Consider the following 20,212-nt stretch of genomic DNA (forward strand, 5'->3'; position numbering starts at 1 on the left):
AGCCAGGTAGAGGACAGGGACAATCGGATCTATTGGACCATGTGGATTCGATGGCCTGGCACATCTGAACCACAAAAATATACAGCTTCGGTTGACACCGGTGCCCAATGTACCCTGATGCCATCAAGATATGTAGGAGAAGAATCCATTTCTATTTCTGGGGCAACAGGAGGATCCCAACAGCTTACTGTATTAGAGGCTGAAGTGAGTTTAACTGGGAACGGGTGGCAGAAACACCCTATCGTGACTGGTCCAGAGGCCCCATGCATCCTTGGCATAGATTATCTCAGAAATGGATATTTCCAAGACCCAAAAGGACATCGCTGGGCTTTTGGGATAGCTGCTGTAGAGACAGAAGACATCTGGAAACTGAATACCTTGCCTGGTCTCTCAGATGACCCTTCTGCTGTGGGAGTGCTGAGAGTTGAAGAACAGCAGGTACCAATTGCCATGACAACAGTGCACCGTCGGCAATATCGTACCAGCAGAGACTCTGTGATCCCCATCCATGAGATAATTCGTAAATTGGAGAGCCAAGGGGTGGTCAGCAAGGCCCATTCAGCTTTCAACAGCCCTATATGGCCAGTACGCAAGTCCAGTGGGGAATGGAGACTGACGGTGGACTACCGCAGCCTGAATGAGGTTACACCACCACTGAGCACTGCTGTGCCAGACATGTTGGAGCTTCAGTACAAGCTGGAGTCCAAGGCAGCAAAGTGGTATGCAACCACTGATATTGCAAATGCCTTCTTCTCCATTCCTTTGGCAACGGAATGCAGACCTCAGTTTGCCTTCACCTGGAAGGGAGTGCAGTACACCTGGAACCGACTGCCCCAGGGGTGGAAACACAGTCCCACCATCTGCCATGGACTGATCCAGGCTGCACTGGAAAAGAACGAGGCTCCCGAACATCTACAGTATATCGATGACATCATTGTGTGGGGGAACACAGCAGGGGAAGTCTTCGAAAAGGGAGAAAAAATTATCCAGATTTTACTGAAAGCTAGTTTTGCCATTAAACGAAGCAAGGTTAAAGGACCAGCTCAAGAAATTCAATTTCTAGGAGTCAAGTGGCAAGATGGACATCGTCAAATCCCGACAGAAATAATCGACAAGATCACCGCTATGTCTCCACCTACCAACAAGAAGGAGACACAAGCTTTCCTAGGTGCCATAGGCTTTTGGAGGATGCACATTCCCGAGTACAGCCAGATTGTGAACCCTCTCTACCTAGTCACCCGAAAAAAGAATGATTTCCACTGGGGCCCTGAGCAGCAACAAGCCTTCACTCAGATCAAGCAAGAAATCACTCATGCTGTAGCCCTTGGCCCAGTTAAGACAGGACCAGAGGTTATGAGCGTACTCTACTCTGCAGCTGAGAACCATGGTTTGTCCTGGAGCCTTTAGCAGAAAGTGCCTGGAAAGACTCGGAGTCGACCACTGGGATTTTGGAGCCGGAGCTACAAAGGCTCTGAAGCAAACTACACTCCCACAGAGAAAGAAATCTTAGCTGCCTATAAAAGAGTTCAAGCTACCTCAGAAGTAATTGGCACTGAAACACAGCTGCTTCTGGCACCCCGACTACCAGTGCTGGGGTAGATGTTTAAAGGAAAAGTTCCTTCTACACATCATGCCACTGATGCCACATAGAGTAAATAGATTGCCCTCATCACTCAACGTGCCCGTATTAGAAATCCGAATCGCCCTGAAATTCTAGAAATTATAACAAACTGGCCTGAGGGGGAGACTTTTAGATTGTCTTCTAAAGAAGAAGAGCAAGTGGCACGTGCTGAGGAGGCCCCACCATATAATGAGCTACCAGAAACTGAAAGACAATATGCCCTTTTTACGGATGGTTCCTGCCGAATCATAGGCACTAGCCAGAAATAAAAAGCTGCAGTGTAAAGCCCCACGCGACAAATGGCACAAGCTACTAAGAAACAAAGTAGATCAAGTCAGCTTACAGAGCTTAAAGCTGTCCAGCTGGCTTTAGATATTGCTGAGCGAGAGAAGTAGTCGAGGCTCTATCTCTACACCGACTCATAGATAGTAGCTAATGCTCTCTAGAAATGGCTAAGTCACTGGAAAAAGGCTAACTGGCAGCGCAGAGGGAAACCCATCTGGGCCGCCGAGATCTGGCAGGACATTGCCTCCCGAGTAGAGAAGCTGACCGTGAAAATTCGACACGTGGATGCACACATACCCAAGAGTCGGGCTACTGAGGAGCATCACAACAACAAACAGGTAGACCGAGCTGCCAAAGTGAAAATATCACAAGTAGACCTAGATTGGCAGCATAAAGGAGAGCTATTCCTAGCTCGTTGGGCCCATGACGCTTCTGGTCATCAGGGAAGAGATGCAACATACCGATAGGCACGAGACCGAGGGGTGAATCTTACTATAAACAGCATCTCACAGGTCATGCACGACTGCGAGACCTGCACTGCAATCAAACAGGCCAAACGGATGAAGCCTCTGTAGTACGGTGGGCGATGGTTAAAATACAGGTATGGGGAAGCTTGGCAAATTGACTACATCACGCTTCCCCAGACCCGACAAGGCAAGCACTATGTACTGACCATAGTAGAAGCAACCACAAAATAGCTAGAAACCTACCCTGTGCCTCATGCCACTGCCCAGAACACCATCTTAAGCCTAAAAAAACAGGTCTTATAGAGACACGGCACCCCTGAGAGAATTGAGTCACACAATGGAACACATTTCAAGAATAGCCTCATCAACACCTGAGCCAGAGAACATAGGATTGAGTGGATATATCATATCCCATATCATGCTCCAGCTGCCGGGAAAGTTGAACAATGTAATAGACTGCTTAAGACCACCCTAAAGGCACTTAGTGGAAGAACTTTCAGGAATTGAGAACTGAACTTGGCAAAAGCTACCTGAATAGTCAACACCCGAGGGTCCATCAATCGAGCTAGTCCTGCCCAATCTGAACCCTTGCAGACAGTGGATGGAGATAAAGTCCCTGTGGTACATATAAAAGGTATTTTAGGAAAGACTGTTTAGATTAATCCCACCCCAGGCAAAGACAAACCCATCCGTAGAATTGTTTTTGCTCAAGGACCCGGTTATACTTAGTGGGTAATGCAGAAAGATGGGCAAACCCGTTGTGTACCACAGGGAAACTTAGTCTTAAGTGAGAACTATATGTAAGGTTTCATCACGAAGAAGATGGAAATAGGAAAAAGGGGTGGATAATGTCCAAGTTTTAAAAAAAAAACGTTTTCCAATTCTCATCTGAGTAGAAGTTGCCTTGGGGCAGTTTTCCTTATCTGTTGTTAATGGCCCCATCAATGCCTGAGAGATAACACCGTCCAGGAGGAGGAGGTGATTAAGGACACACCTTGTGACTCATAATGACCCATTGTGAGATGCTCTGCCAAAGGGGAGGAGCTAGGCATTCCCACCTGGATAAAACTGGAGATTTCTACACAGAGGAGAGCCTTTCCACAGGTTCTCTAAGAAGACACAACAACTACATCTGCCATCCCAAGAAGACTGCAGCTACTCCAATTCGGACTGCTACCAGCACGCTGGCCAGGTTGTATTCTGACTTTGTCAGTAGCCTTTCCCTTTGTATTATTGCATGTATTTTTTGTCCTTTTCCCCTTTTCCCAATAAATTGTATTTCTGACTTAGAGTCTCTCACTGGTTTTGCTTTCAAACCAGGACAGTTCCCAATGAGATATCTTTTCAGTGCAAAGTATGTCCACCATCCCTTCATGAGTTCATGAACTATATAAATATAGTGCATTCTGTTGGTACCATATTTATAGAAAGATTTATAAAGAAGATCCTTTTCCAACCTAATATACTATAAAAATAAAACAATGCATTCTCTGTCAATTGGGAAAAAAAAATTCATCAAGCTTGGGACATACAAACACTTTAACTCAAAATGCTGAAATGAGTGTTTTAAGGCATGTACCAGCCTTTTTGCCTTCTTAAATTTCTATGAAATTTAAGAAAATAGGTGTTAATCAAGCTAGTAGTAAACTGGCAATCCAAAGGAACAAGCATAAACAGTCAATTTTGATACTGTTCAAGATGCATAGTATTACATATGAAAATAATAAATACTACTAACAATAATTTGCTTTGATATTACTTTTAGAAGCATTTTTCCACATGGGAAGTATAAAATTTTAAAGAAATACATGGTTGAGGAAAACTGAAAATATTTACTGAAAGAGGAGAAAAATCTCTCCCCGTAATTGGTATTAGCAACTACTTCTAATGCAGTCAAGATTTGATAAAGGCACTATCATATCTTCTGCTCAAAATACACATTCTCAAGGAATTTTGTACTTCAGACATGCAAAGTGATAATCAAACAAATCAAAAAAAAAATAAAGCAAACACTACAGGATTTCAAGGTTCAAAGCTTCCATTTAGACTTAAAATATTTAGGACCTTCTACAAATACCAATACCACAGGAGTTCTGCGGAGGTTGACATCTCTGCTATGTGACTTCTCATACTCAAACCAGAAAAAAACACCATGAAAACTACTACAACTTTCTGTTTCTCTTGTTTTCCATTTGCTCTCCCTCACTTTTCTGCACTCTTTATTTTGTTCTATCTAGTTTTTCTTGCAATCCAGTCTCCCGATTCTTAGCCAGAGACAAATGAAAAGGACTTTTCAGCAAATCTTCCTTTGCATCTTCATGAGATGGGCTCTTCACCAGCCAGCCAGCCAGCTAGTCTTTGATTTCAAACACATCAACCCTTCAGGGCTTCCAGGATTGTTCTGCCTAATTCTTTCTGCGGGCTCCAGTTTTCTCCAGACGCTCCTATTTTGTGTAAATCGGGGGAAATACAACCTCCTTCCCTCCAGTCAGCTTCCCCATGCTCTGCTCTGTTCTTTAAGCAGCTGGTCAAGGCAAAAGGTCTCCCTGCTGTACAAGGTATATCTTTTAAGGGAACACAGCACAATGTAAGGGGAAATGCAAGCAAACTAAAGAAACTGATACAAAACAGGATGGTGCATCGCAAAAAAGGCCTCTTTTCCACCCACAAACATCTTAGTCACAATTTCCTCAAGTACTGGTTATACCTAGCTGTCACACCTACTTATAATTACTATGTCTACAAGATGGTGCAAGGAGGTATTCAGTAATATTTTAATCATCAGATGTTTTCATGACATGGTGAGCAGAAAGCCTTTTTATCAAGGCAACATCCCTGTCTACCAGACACCATCACAGGAGATTTATATTTTTCTCACTTTTCCATCCCATCTTCAAAACCACAGCTGGCTGTTTAGCTGCTATGCTCCTAAGGCTATGGGAAATACTCAGGGCCTCTCAGAATTATTTAATAGGTTCATTGCCATTGCTGGTAGCTGTAAAGTACTAATCCTAATGAAGGTCACAAACATATTTAACGTGCATGTACACTCCAAGCAATCATCTCCTTACCACTGCAATATCTACACGCCATTCTTTTGCGGAAGAATTCCTTGTTTCAGAGAAACCAAGGAAGCATCACTTGTGGTCTGTATATTGTGTTCAATGAGTCTTTCAATACAAAAACTGACAATCTTTGAAGACCGAAGAACTGAACTTGTTACTGCACTGAGGTGTCCTTTCAGTTCCATTTTCTAAGAGTGCTCTTTAGACCTAACACTAATTGTAACACTAAGGCTGAACATTCCTTTGTTTCAAAACTGATGCTTTTTCTATAATGCAGAGTCAGTAAAAAAAATACTGCTTCCTTGGTATCTGAGCTATTCCTCTATTTATATTACAGCTATTACCTGGTCACTTTGAAGGCCTTTGTCTATCTTGTTCCACTTCAATTTGCCCACTCTGACATTGTCTCTTAGTTCCTTTTTTTTTTTTTCCTATCAGGGGAAGTTGTATAACTGCCACTGCCTAACCCTCAGCATGGAACATCATGGAATGGATTTCTTCATCACCGATTTATACTTCGCATTTCTTTACTACTTATGGGTTTGTTAGGTGATTAGCTTGTGTCAATTTGAAATCACCTGGTGCCACCAGGGTTGGCAATGGTAGCAAATGACTTTATGAATGATCTATTAAGATTTTTGTACTTCAAAGCAAATGTTAATGCAGAAACAGGTAGATGAAGTGAGCACCAGTGGTGATAGAATTTGTATTTTAGAAAACTCTATTTCAGTTCAACAGATATAGTGGCTGAGATGAGTGAGTTCCTGCCCAAGCTAATTTTTTAACAGTGCTTAATCAGTCTTCAGGGAAGCCTAAAGTCCAAACCTGAATGCAGGCTCTTCCACAACCAGGTTTGTCACAGACGTCACTGCTGTGCCCCATCTCACCTCCCCAGCCACATCCATAACCTTCTCCAATTCTACATCCTTCCCTCCAGTCATTTACCACCATGAGGTTCCAGAGTTAGTGTCCAACACAGCCTGCATCTTAAAGGCTGTATCTCAAAAGCACATACAGTTAAAGAATAATTTTAAAATCCACCTAGTCCAAGTGGACACCAGGGTTTTATGCAGATATTAGAATTTCAACTATATATTTTCATTGATTGCAGATCTCCAACTCGAGATTGGAATGACTTTCTTCCTTGTTTACAACCAAACAGAGAAGAAGTCTCATTTTTCAAGTTGTCAATATTAAGAAATATAACACTCCTTTCTACTTCCAGGAACTGACTTCATTTTAAATCTGCCAGATTTTAATCTCACTAATATATGCAACTTTCATTCTCAGGCTCAGCTTCTACCATGTTTTAGTGATGCTGCTCTGCAAGTAAAAAATGGTGCGTACACACAATGTGATAATCAGATGCCAACTTTGGCTGCTGAAGACGTTATTGCCAAAATCTTTTCTCAGATTGCGTCTTCTCTCTCTGAGCTGCGTCACTCGGTTTAGGAAGAACATGCAGTTTAATTAATTTGTTACATGAGCATTTGAACAGTGAAACCAGCAACTGCCCTTCCAGAATTTGACATACTAAAATTCATTGTGGGAATTTCCTCGCTAGAGATAAAATTCAACCCTGAGCAATGGCACAATATAGGAGATATATATATGTCGTGGTTTGACACGGAAAGATAATTTTTCCCGGAAGGAAGAGGTCAATTTAGATATTGACCAATTGAAAGTAGACACGCCTCTGAGAACACAGAGGGGTTGAAAGCAGAATTCTCAGGGGAACTCGCTCTCTTTGGTTCCGGTCAGCGTGCAGTGCAGACCTTCCCCCGCCCAGCCATGAGCTGGGTGGGGGAGGGGAAGCCCCCATGGCCTGAAAGGTAGGCCGAAAGCCCCAAGGGTGGTGAAAGGACTGGAACCGGGCTGGCCCCTGCAGATGGAAGGGTGGAAGAAATCTGGGATGTCTCCATTTCCCCCCCCAGAGTTCCTCTCCCGAGAGGGAGAGAGAAAGCCGCAAGGAAGGAGGAGCGGGGGGAGCTGCTGCAAGGTGCCCAGTTGTGTGGGAGTTGCTGGATGTCCGGGCATCGAGCCATCCTGGGAGTTCGGACTTTTAACCCTTTCTTGAGAAATGAAAGCTTTGTGAATTTTCCTTTCCCCTCCTCGGTTTGAAAGAGAGGAAGAGGGACACCTTGGACCCTGGGATGGGATGTTGGAAGGAGGAATTCTGGATGGGAGGGGGACAAGGAGTGGCTTTTGGCTGGACTTTTCCGTGTTAGCCACAACCTGAACCAAATCTTCTCCGTCAAGAGGGACTGTGTTTTGGGAGGATGCCAGTGAGTCGAGAGACCTGCTTCAGCTGGGAAAAAAGACAAAAGTGGAGTGAACAGAGAAAAGGTTAGGGGGTTTGTGGTGGCGCCCCCTTGCCCTGGAAAGGAAAAGAGAAGAGAAGAGAAGAGAAGAGAAGAGAAGAGAAGAGAAGAGAAGAGAAGAGAAGAGAAGAGAAGAGAAGAGAAGAGAAGAGAAGAGAAGAGAAGAGAAGAGAAGAGAAGAAGATCTCTGTTCTTGAGCCCTCGGCCCCAGGGGAAATTGGGGGGGACTGTGGTCCCAAACAATGAAAAACTGAACTGTTGTTTTCTCCCCTCTTGGCAGGGCATCCTTGAAAGGAAAAATCCTAAAGGCAGTGACCATCCATGCATTGGTGGTGAGAGCACTGTGCATGGAAAGGAGAAGGGTCACCATGGCAAACTTTTTTCTCTGGGCGGTGCCATGTGTGACATGGAAACACAGGATGTGGAGCTGTGTTTCTTGGGGGGTCTGTGGCACAGGAGAGACTCTGTTTCCCTCGATGGACTGAGTATCGATTGCTTGGAGGGTGGAAACCTGATTGGGGTCCAGATTGTTCTCACTGTGGTTTGTTGGAGTTGGGTGGTGGGGGGAGGAATGTTTTGCAAGGTTTTCATTTGGATCTTTGTGTGTTTTTTTTTTCCCCCTTCTTTAGTTTTCTCTTTTCTTTAGTAGTAGTAGTTTAATAAAGTTTTTTTCCTGTTATTAAGCTTGGGCCTGCTTTGCTCTATTCTAGATTCCACTTCACAGCATTCCAGGTAGGGATCACATTTTCATGGGGGCACTGGCATTGTGCCAGTGTCAAACCATGACAATATATCGCTTCGCTTCTCTTTGCAGTAATACATGATTTCACATTCTGTGCGCGGGACAAAATGACCCAATCACAGCAAATCCACACAGACCACACTGCTGCACTTAAATGAGCCTACTGCAACTAAATCTCTGCTTTCACTCCTAAAACAACCTTCTCTTGAAATTTCTGAAGTTTCCTGTGCATCTGGCCAGCATAAAGCTGAACACACAGACAAAAGTCACAGTTAATATATAAAATTATATATAAATAGTATGAGACAATAACAGATTAACAGACTGTTCTGCATCATGCTACAGCCATCAAGCACACGGACATCTTCTCCTTCATATTTTGACTTTTCCTTATTTAGGGCACTATAATCATAAGTAGTAAAGTGGATACTAAATGCTATTTCTTAGAACACCCTAAAAAACTTCAGCTATTTTAATTAGTAGTTTCCACTCTGGAATAGACAGCTGTTTTGTTATTAAGGTAATCACCTCATCCGGCACTGGTGCTCCAGTGCCAGACCACATGATCAGGTGGTAACCTTAAACATTAACCTAACCTCTGCAAATGATAGTTTAAAAGTTGTTGAACACATTTAAGTAAAAACTACTCTATTTGTATACTTGTACTCATAAAAAACTACATGTGAACTGCTGAAATTACAACTAAGGGATGGTTCTAAAAGTAGCCAGTCTTCTATTAAGAAAAAAGAAAGTGTAGAGCTTGAGAAAAAAAAATAATGGGCCAGTGATTTTTAAGAGCGCCTTTAAATGCAATATTACAGAAGGAATGATCCTCTAACAAAAGATTTAGTCACCTTAAAGACATGAACCGGGTAGTTACTTGAGGCACAGCAGTGTTTTTGTTCAGCGAAGATTTACAAGAACGAGATTTATGAAAGGTGTTTGAATTGAATTTTTATTTTGTGAATGACAACCTTGCATTTCTATGCAACACTGAAGCATATAAATGAAAATGGATGTCCTGCATCACTAAAATCTAATGTGATGAATCTTTAAACAGAAAATACACCTGTACAGTAAATAGGTGACAAATACACCTACAGTTTCTGGCATACTGTATTGTCTCAGTAGTGGCAGAGTGGGTGACATTTACAGTTATATACTGCCCTGAGCAAGATTTTATAATCACAGCTCTCCCTCAATAGGTGGCAAAAGTCAAGGTGCATTTGAGAAATGCTAAGACATGTTACAAGTCATTCTTCTATTAAAAAAGGAGGACAGAAGAATTAGAAAATATATAGAACAAAACACAACCCTCTGGAGGTATCCTGCTCACAGGACACAGGAAAGAGGTCACGGATATTAACCATTCTAAAAGGTTTCTAAATTTCTAAAATCTTGACTGTATTCATATGGGTGCAATTCCTCAATGGAACCCAATCATGGGCTCAGTACTTTGAAACTACAACTATTTTATTTTGAGAAATGCTTCTGCACTATAAGGGAGGTTATTGCTTTCAGATTACAAAGTGGATTCTGAAGTGTTTTAACCTCCAGCCACCTGCCCCTCCATTCCTGTCCACAGGATACTACTGAAGTTGAAAACAATGTATTTTGTTATTCCTCTGACAATTTTTTAATAGAAAGGAAATAAAATAGAAAATTCTTTCTCACAGAAGAAAAAAAAAATCACCTAAAAGCATATATGCAAGACTACAACACAGATAAGACTATATGAGTGAACTTGGATCTGACAAATGAAATGGGATTATGACTTTGTATTGCTTTGAGGTGATTTGTTATTCCTTATGCGGATTACTAAGGTATTTTCTGCTCAATTTACTTTGTACTGAAGATTTGTTCCCTGCTTGCTTCCTATAATTCTCTCTCCCAAAACAATGTTATCAAGTGGATGTCAGTTAGAAGTACAGGTCTATTATCACAACATGTCCTGGGTTGTAAAATAAGCTTGTATTCTATTTGCCATCTGTTGAAGGCAAACCTGTCGGACAGGTTTTGTTATCTCTCTCAGAGACAATGGTTTGCCCCGTAGAGGCAATGGTTTGTTTATACACTATTGACTGACTCACTGCCGGGCTGGTAAATGTAACACCGTGAGGGGTCCCACCCAGAGGGGGAAGCCAAGCACTCTATTATTGGATAAAGGGGTAGCTTTTGGGGAGAGAAGCAGCTCGCGCGCTCTCTTCGCGGGATTCCCGGAGAAGCAGCTCTCTTCGGCGGCACTCGCAGTGAAGCAGCTGGCGCGCGCTGAGGCGACGGCGGCGGAGCTCAGAGGCAACCCCGGCACAGAGGAAGACCGGCCCCACTGCCACCAGATCTTCAGAGGAAAACTATACCCTTCTAAAGATCACCACTGCAGCTGCAATTCATCAGCCACTGCAAGGGAAGCAATTGTCCCAGCAGAACTGATACTGGCACCCCGACTCCTCAGGTTCTGGACTTTTTTCACTGGTTTTGTTTGTACCGATTGCATTTGCCTTTTTAAATTGTTGTCTAGTTTTCTCCTAGTAAAGAATTGTTACTCCCATTCCCATATCTTTGCCTGAGAGCCTTTTAATTTAAAGATCCTGGTAATTCAGAGGGAGGGGGGTTTGCCGTTCTCCATTGCACAGGAGGCTTTGCCCTCTTTCACAGACTCCTGTCTTGTCGAACCAAGACACAACATTACCAAACTGAAAGAGATGCAGTCATAGGAACAATTTTTCTTTTTAATTTCTCTAAAAACATTATGTCCTATAGCCAGAACTCCATGCTGTGTGATTTATCAGCATGAGCCTCTATTAATCTGCAGCTGTGCCATCACAGCACATCCATGTACAGCAGCTTGTGACACAACAAAACAACCTGTCCCCCAGCCAGAAAAAAATATACTACCTAAGCAGAAAGAAGCAATATTTGGTATTTATAATCTAGCTCTTGTAGACCAGGAAGAATAAAAAAAATAAACAGAGATTTGAGATGCAGCATAAAGGATGAAGGGTTTACTAAATGGGGCAAGTGAAAGTTGATATTTCTGTTGCTCCTCCTTTTCCCCCAAATCGATAATTTTAGAGACAAATAAAGAAAAATATATATTTGAAAACAAAGTTCCCTTTTTACTTTAAATCAAATATTTGTAATACAGGAAAGAGCATGTAACAGGTAACTTTTCATTAACAGCTAGATGACATTCTGAAATTAATTACTATACCAATGTACTCATTGGTGCTCCCTGTAAGAGCCTGAAAATATCTAACTCCATGTATAACTGACTTTTTTTCTCCTCTAAGCCCCTTTAGGTTCCTTTTACTCATTAATCTGAGGTCTATGGAATTAGAAGTGATACATCTGGTTAACTAAATTCCAGTTCCCTGCTGGAAAGCAATACTTAACCTGAGAAAGGGTAACTGTCCATTAAGTGGGATATAAAGTGCTCTTTGGAAACTGCCACTGGTGATACGCATGGATCAGACTTCTGATTCCCAAAGCTGAAGTTATGTTTGCACACCTTACAGGTGCACAAAACTATGAACTAAGCTCTCTGTATGTGATTCATCATGACATTAAAATTGCAGTCCCTCGATGTAATTTTACATAGTCTCATTTTATTTCATGATGTGTTAATTTTCTTCAGCATGTTTAAATTATAAGATGGCTTTGGTGATTTGAAACAGCTAATAACAAACAAGTTACTAAGGGACCATCAAAAAGACGTATTTCCAAATAAAGTTCAAAACACCCCACTTGTAATTGTTTCAGATATCATCTGAATGTTGCGTGTCAAATGCAAGGTGCAGAAAACCTGTGGTACCAATACAGGTTGGGAGATGAAGGGGTTAAGAGCAGCCCTGACAAGAAGGACTTGGGGATGGGTAAGAGGCTAGACATGACCCAGCCATGGGCACTCACAGCCCAGAAACCAAACATATCCCGGGTTGCATCCAAGGCAGCGTGGGCATCAGGGTGAGGGAGGGGATTCTGCCCATCTACAGTGCTCTGGTGAGACCCCCACCTGGAGTGCTGCCGCCAGCTCAGCACAAGAAAGACATAGACATGTTAGAGCTGGTCCATAGCGATGGTAAGAGGGCTGGAGCAGCTCTCCTATGATGGAAGGCTGAGAGAGTTGGGGTTGTTCAGCCTGGAAAAGAGAAAGCTTCAAGGAGACTTGAAAGGGTACCTGAAGGGGGACTGAAATGAAGCTGGAGAGGAACCTTTTAGCAGGGTTGCAATAGGACAAGAGACAATGGTGTTAAACAGAGAGGCTAGAAAGAAGGAAGGTTTTTTTTTTACAATGAAGGTGGTAAGGAGCAACTGGAACAGGCTGCCCAGAGAGGTGGTAGATGCCCCATTCCTGGAGGCATTCCAGATCAGGTTGGAGAGGACTCTCAGAAACCTGGTCTGGTTGAAGATGTCCCTGCCTACTGCAGAAGGTTTGGACCACAGAATCTTTGCAGGCCCCTTGCAACTCAATCTATTCTATGACTATCATTCTGTTTTAAACTATTTCATAACCATTTAAAAATCCAAACAAATTTCAAAGGTCAAAAGAGTAAGGTTTAAAACCTTAAAAATTATTCAAAAACAGTTTATCTGTAAAAGCATACAGAAGAACACAATCTGTTTGTGATAAAACACAACTACAATAAAGTACCTTAATTGTTCTTGAAAGAAGAGTAAAACACTCTAAAGGATTCAGACATCTAAATTTTTCATATGTCAAATTTTTGAGTATCAGAGAATTGCTCCACAATATGTAAAAAATGTACATTGAAATAATGACTTCTAAAAATTTCAAAGATATTCACTACTTTATTACATACCAAGACAAATATTTACAGTCTTGTGAAGATTGTGCTTTGGCTCATTTCATGCATCCTTTGTATCCTCATTCTCCTTTTGCATGGGACAACAAAGGAGGTAAAAGATATGACAAAATGTTGAGAAGCAAAGAAAGGCTAAGCTGGACCAGCATAAAAAACATGCAGCAAATCAAGCCCTTGGGTATTGTAAAGCAGCATTAAAAGCCCAGGTGACACCCTCCTCCATGCTTGCTGTAAAAATCTGTTTAAAAAATTCCTTGGACCTACTCAGCAATTACTGTTCCCACAGACCTCTGGTTCTCTTGCTGGCAAGGCAGGGCCATCAGGCACCAGAGCAGCACTCCCTTCCAGGAGAAGGCAAGGTCTCTGCTCCACCGTGCCAGCTGCAAAGGGAGGGCAGGACAGAGGCAAAGAGATGGTGGCCAGTGCAGCTTTCCAGAAGCCATTCCACAATGCCAGACTTCTGTCTATCAGGTCAGTGAGATGGAAGTTTGAAGAGATCAGGCCTTTCATACAGGGAGGGAGCCCCCAGGGAACAGGGGCAAATGACATATGAACCTGGCTCTGAGAGCCTGGACTGCCCCGTTTCACTTGTGCAAAGCAAATGAGAAGAGGAGGAACCATTTGAACACCCCGCCCCCAAGAACCGAAACTAGTGATGTCCCTGCTCCACAAAAAAAAAACACACCCAAACAAAGAGTACAATTCATTTTGTATGGGCTGTTCCTGCCTGGGGCAAAAGAAAAATGGGCATTTGGCTTCTCCCTCCTACTTCTCCTTTAGGTCATGGATAGAGATATGATCCTCACCACGGACACCTCATCAGACAGAACAAGAAGACAGCTCAGTCACACTGTGAGAAAGCCATCAGCCCAATGACAAAAGAAGGACTAGGTTTTCTTGTACACCTCCTTGGACACTGCTTAAACTCCAGGCCAGCAAAAGCCCAGGCCAAGCGCAGCAGGCACGAAGCAGCAAATGCTGCCACTACCACCTGGCTCCTCTTCCCATCCCTCCAGCAGTGTCTAGTCCATGAACAAAGACTGCGCTCCAAAAACAAACACTGCTTCTACCCTACTGAAGCAAACCACACGTCACAGGAGAAATGCAACTGAATACGAGGAAGGAGTGGGATGGAAGGTGGCGAAGAGGACAGGAGCATCTGTCCAGATACACAATGACAAGTCTCACCTTTGGCAGCTTTTCCTGAGCTACGTCACAGGACAATGAAATATTGTGCTTTTCCCTGCCGCTGGCAAATGGCCAGGAGCAACAGATAACTCCTTCCTTTGAAAAGCAGCTGCCTTGGCTGTTAACTGCTCTCCAGTCAGCATTCTTCCTCCACACAGAAACCCAGCTTGCAAATAGACACATTTCTGCTTTGCATCTGCCATCACAAATTCCACAGGCCTCTTCTCTTGGATTGGTACTCAGTGCCATGGTGCCCAGGATGTGGTGCAGCCTATGGCAGCACAGCTTTTGGGAACAGATATCTTCAGAGGTGCTGGTGTACTGGTGGAAGCATTCAAGCATCAGTGGCAGGAATCTCAGGGAGATGGACCTGACCTGAAGGAATAGAGGCCATCAGAGAAGCCTAAGGGCAGCCTGGCAACTGCCTGCACACACAGGGGCACTGGGCAGCTCTGAGGGTAGCAAAGGAAGCGCTGCAGGTGTGCACCTGCCACAAATACATTCCCTGATAGGTAACCCATTGCAAGAGCATGCCGGATAAGCCCTGCATATCCCACCCCAAGCAACTCTTTGGAGACAATACAAACTTTTACTGCTTAGCCTTCTACTATCCAACCTCCTTTCAATAAATCCTTCCTTTCAGGGCTCTCTTTAACTTCAGCAGATCAATCACAGATTCCCCATTCTCCTAATGCTCTCAGAATGGTCTTTGCAGTACCTTGCAAGCCCAGTCTTCATCAAGGAGGCAGCTCACTCCATGCACCCAGCATTCCAACGAGCACCAAGTGGTTGTGTAACCACACGAAGCTGATGGACTTTGAAGTCCATTCAACTACGACTGAAATGCACCATAACACCTTCCCCATGGTGACTTTCTGGAGACTGAGACAGAGATGATTCTCAGGCTGTGCATTCTGAGACCATTCCTAAGCTTTTATCCAGGCTGCCAAGAAGGTTCCCCTGACACCAGCAAGATGCATGTACCCTTCACAGAGCTGAGGAGGACAGGTTCACTCCTCTAGTGCATCCTTGTCACTTTTGTAAGGTTGGGGTCAAAAGTATTTGCCCGCAGCCCCTGAAACCAGTGAGTGCTCTTAAAGCACAAGTACTCTGCAGGTTTTAAGATCTAAATTCTCACAGTTCACCAGCAGCTCTTACACAGCAACAATTTCTTCATCTGCTTGCTCTTTGCAGAGAGTTCAGAACAAGCACAGCTCTCCCATTTCTGATCCCTGCTGCCCAGACCACTGTGGACAGTACTCTTTCAAGACTTTTACAAACTTTATCTGGAAATTACATCCTTTTTACAGAAGAGGGCTCATCTTTTTCTCTGAGGGACCACAACAGAAGCATGAGCTTCCAGACAGTGATGCCAGCCTCCGGACGGTGATGACAATTGTTCACACAGACCCCAGAGCTGCCAAAACTGTGCTCCTGAGCTGCAGCTCAGCACTGGCAGCCCACAACCAGAACAGTGAGGATGCTTTGTCCTCAAGGCAGCTACAGAAATCCAGGCTTGAAAAATAGTGTGAGTTTGCCTGTTTTGCCTGGTTTCATGTTTGACGTGGATTAAATGTCAATAACTGTAGACTAGACCTCTAGTTCAAAATTCTAATTCTGCAAATAAGCAAACAATCATTGATTCCATGTGCCACTCTGGCTGAAAGGCAACCCTTCCTCCCTCTTAATTAATAGCCCTCTTCAAATTCCATCAGTGTTCATGTAAACATCCCATCAAATAAGCTTATCTCTACTATATGAATAATTCAAAACCTTTAAGTTTATGAGAAAAATCAGTAACAAACCTGCCTGAACAAAAATTATTAGTGTTATTTAGTTGGGTTACAAATACAAGCTATAAATTGCTATTCAGTAAATAAATTAATCTGCTTTTTGTATTGTGTCTGAGTACTCCCTCCAAGCACATCCTTTGAGGCTTCCCATTTCAAAAGGAAAATTTCACACTTAGTGCTTTTAGTGCAAAAGTTTGGGCTGGTACTTTTTATACGAGAGAAGGCATTACCCTTTGAAGAGCAAAAGGGATTGTTAAGTAAAAGCTTAACAACCAAAAGAGCTTTTACAGCTACTGCTGTCAAATTTGAAACAATATTTTCAGCTTAGATAGCATGATGGTAACACACCCAGTTATAATTTACATCACAGGTACAGGTTGGCTGGAGAATGGAACAAGACTAGATGTGGGGAGACAGACTTGGGAGTGTTTGTGGTTGAAAAGCTCAACATGACCTGGCAATTTGTGCAGTCCAGAAACCCAACCATGTCCTGGGCTGCATCCAAAGCAGCTTGTCCAGGAGGGCCAGGGAGGGGATTCTGTCCCTCTGCTCTGGTGAGACCCCACTTGCAGTGCTGCATCCAGCTTTGGGGTCCTCTGCACAGGAAGGACAGGGAACTGTTGGAGCAAGTCCAGAGGAGGCTACCAAAATGACCAGAGGGCTGGAGCACCTCTCCTGCGAGGCCAGGCTGAGAGTTGCGGCTCTTCAGCCTGGAGAAGGCTCCAGGGAGACCTTAGAGCAGCCTTACAGTACCTGAAGAGGACCTACAAGAGCTGGAGAATGACTTTTCACAAGAGCACTAAGTGATAGGAAATAGACTTACACTAAAGAAGGACAGGTTTAGATAAGACATCAGAAAGAATTTCTTTACTGTGAAGGTGGTGAGGCAGTAGAACAGGTTGCCCAGAGAAGCTGTGCACTCCCCATCCATGGGAATGCTCAAGACCAGGTTGGATGGGGCTGTGAGCAACCCGGTCTAGTGAAAGGTTTGCTGCCAGTGACAGGGAAGAAGGAATGTGATGATCTTTAAGGTCCCTTCCTACACAAACCATTCTGTCATTCTATGAAGAATTCATCTTATCTAAAGCTACCAGGGGAAATGTTCAGACACGTTTTTTACCTTCAGCAGTATGTAGTGCATAACTATCACCATGCCTTTCATTCTCAAGTGAAATACAAAGAAAATACTAAAGATAAGAACAAAAACATCACCCAAAAAACACTGAGTATATAGAGCAAACTTAATTTAGTTCACCCCATTGAGAAATTTAAAGTTATTGAATTTTGCTTAGGGAAGATTCATTTACCTAGAAGATGAAAAACTCTTGCGAGGGCTTTAGCCTCAGTTGTGTAAACATACTTGAATGTAATATGTATTTAAGGGCTCATAAAAGAGAAAGGGTGATGCCTATAGTAAGTAACCATTCTTGGTTACTTTTTCAAAGCAAGTGAAATTTTCAAATTTGGGAATAATGTTCTTTAAAACCAAACAAAAACCTCATCAAAATCCCCTCAAACCCCACAAAGTACAACAAAACTAAAAAAAAAAAAAAACAAAACAAAACAAAAACACCAAAAAAAAGGGCAAACAAAACAAAAACCAAACAACCCACTATAAATTTTTAAATGGTTTGCAAGTAGAACTAACTTAAGTTTTATTTCCAATGGGCAGTGTTAACTGCAGACAAAAAAATTCAGGTTTTGGACAACATCTTTAAGTTTGCATTCCCTTTTCTTTTTGTCAGATGTTGAAATGCATGCATCATCTTCAGGATTAAAGCTATTTTTGTCGTACATAAAGGGTGTGAACTATGGTGTACAAAGGAGTGCACTCAAGTCTTAAAGCCCCTCACTCTGCCATGACTCATGCACATAGAATATACAGGCCGTGAATCCTAGGCACGTTATCTTCATGGAGTACACAGTAATCTACATCCCTCCTATCTTACACCGAATAGAAATCTAGTAAAAAACCACAACCAATCAACACTTAAGAAAACCCAATAAGGAAAAAGAAGATTTATGTGCAAAGGTGAAGTCCTTTCCCTCTTTTCTGCTAATTTGAAAAAAACTGTATGGTCTCCATCAGAAAGGATATGTTCCTATTGGTATCTGTGCTAGAGGCAAGAGTCTGAGAGCTGATCCAATCCAGCTCAAAATTCCCTCTGAGCACTGACAGCTCTTCAGCCTGGCTGTGTGAAAGGCTGACAGCATCTGTGGCTGATAGCTAACAACAGAGCAACAGAGTGATTGAACTAGCACACATCCATCTACTTTCATTTCCCCTGACCCTGATGATAGGGGTGCAGGGTGGAAGGCATGGGAGGATCAACTCAACACAAAGCTGGACTGACAGGGTCTTTCTTCAGAGTGAGCCTGCACCAACGTTCAAATCCACATCCCAAGTGGGAAAATAAAACTCACCTTCACAAGGCATGTTTCTACTACCCATATGACTGTGGGTTTGGTTTTTTTTTTTCCCTCTTTCCTTTTGAAAACCCATCTCCATGTGTAACCAACTAACATCCCTTGACCCAGTTTAATTCACGTTAATTGTTATCTGTGTTGATTAGGTTTCCTTCCTTACTGAGGTGCTTTGAACAGTACAGTCATAAGATAGTCTGCTACTTCAGCACAGAGAACCAAAGGGATATTCTGCAAGCAAAACGAGAAACCCTATTCAGGGCATGTCTGGGAAAGAGAGCATCATATAGGCAATATGATGCAGCCACAGGTGGAACAGAAGGTTTAAAGTTCAATAGAAACAGTAGTTTCACTCACTGATTAAGCAGAGATTTTTCTCCCTTTCATGCAAAGAATAGTAATTTTTCCTCATATCCATGTGTGACTCTATACAAAACATGAGACTGTGATCGTTTCTTTAACAGGAGGGCAATGGTGCAATGGTGCTCTTCAAAAAAGCATAAAGCTGTTACAGGTATTTTGCTAGATAATTCTCTGGGTAAATTTCCTTAAGACCTCCTCTTGTACTCCGAACTCCCAAACTTGCATAACATGGTAGGACACGCAAAAACTGCCAGATTTTCCCTTGGGGAAATAGATTTTTTAAAGAAGTTTAAAAAAAAAATAGTTTTAAAAGAAAGCAAAGTATTTTGCTCTGAAAAGTGCACTTAACTTTTCCTTAATGAAAATAGGCATGATCTGAAAATGGACATAATCTTCCCTCTTTGATCAACACAGCAAAGATGAAACACCAGAAATACTTGTAATTCCTAAGGCAAGTACATCTACATCTGCTTTAGGCTATTTTGGCTGTAGCATTTATATACTCTAATTATTTTGTGCATTAAATACCATAAATATCCCTGTTGATTTTTGATCTATTTGTGGGCTCTAACATACAGCTGTATTTCATTTCTCCAAGTAGGACTCTTCATTCTGCAAGTAGGACTTGTACACCAATGCATTTCAGGGACAATCATTATTATGCTACCAGCTTTTTCCTATGTTATCATTCAATTTTATGTCTGTGTACCTACACCAAAGCATACCTCTGTGGAACAGAGGAAGAAAATTTACTTATGATTTACTCTGAAAGCAAGTGAACAATCACTTAGCTTTATGTAGCAGGAACTTTGCAGTCCACTTGCAACACAAAAAGTACCTAAGCAAAAAAAATCCTAGCAATTTCTTCAAAGACAACAGATCTTTCTCCAAGACAATACACTTGATTAATAGAAGTATTTTCTCTCTATGAGTAAGTTCCCTCCCCAAATTAGCTTAATCTACTGTACATGTAGCACAACATTAAATATTTCTCCCTTCTATGCATGTATCTGGGGCCCTATTGATAGCTGCCATCTGCAAAAAGTACTTTATTTGACTGGCATGCACAGAATACATTTGGTTAAGCACATAAGGAAGAGAAGAAGAGTTAGTAGCAGAA

At 42.5% G+C, this 20,212-nt stretch overlaps 1 protein-coding gene across 1 annotated transcript in view; it reads right to left on the minus strand.

Annotated features, from left to right (window-relative positions):
* Positions 1-20,212, minus strand: part of LOC146766983 (uncharacterized) — a 41,586-nt gene that overhangs the window by 13,613 nt on the left and 7,761 nt on the right. The gene's annotated exons all lie outside the window — the stretch shown is intronic.

The sequence above is a fragment of the Lonchura striata genome, chromosome 7 (genome assembly GCF_050655825.1).
Source record: "Lonchura striata isolate lonStrDom1 chromosome 7, ASM5065582v1, whole genome shotgun sequence".
Classification (NCBI taxonomy): Eukaryota; Metazoa; Chordata; class Aves; order Passeriformes; family Estrildidae; genus Lonchura; species Lonchura striata.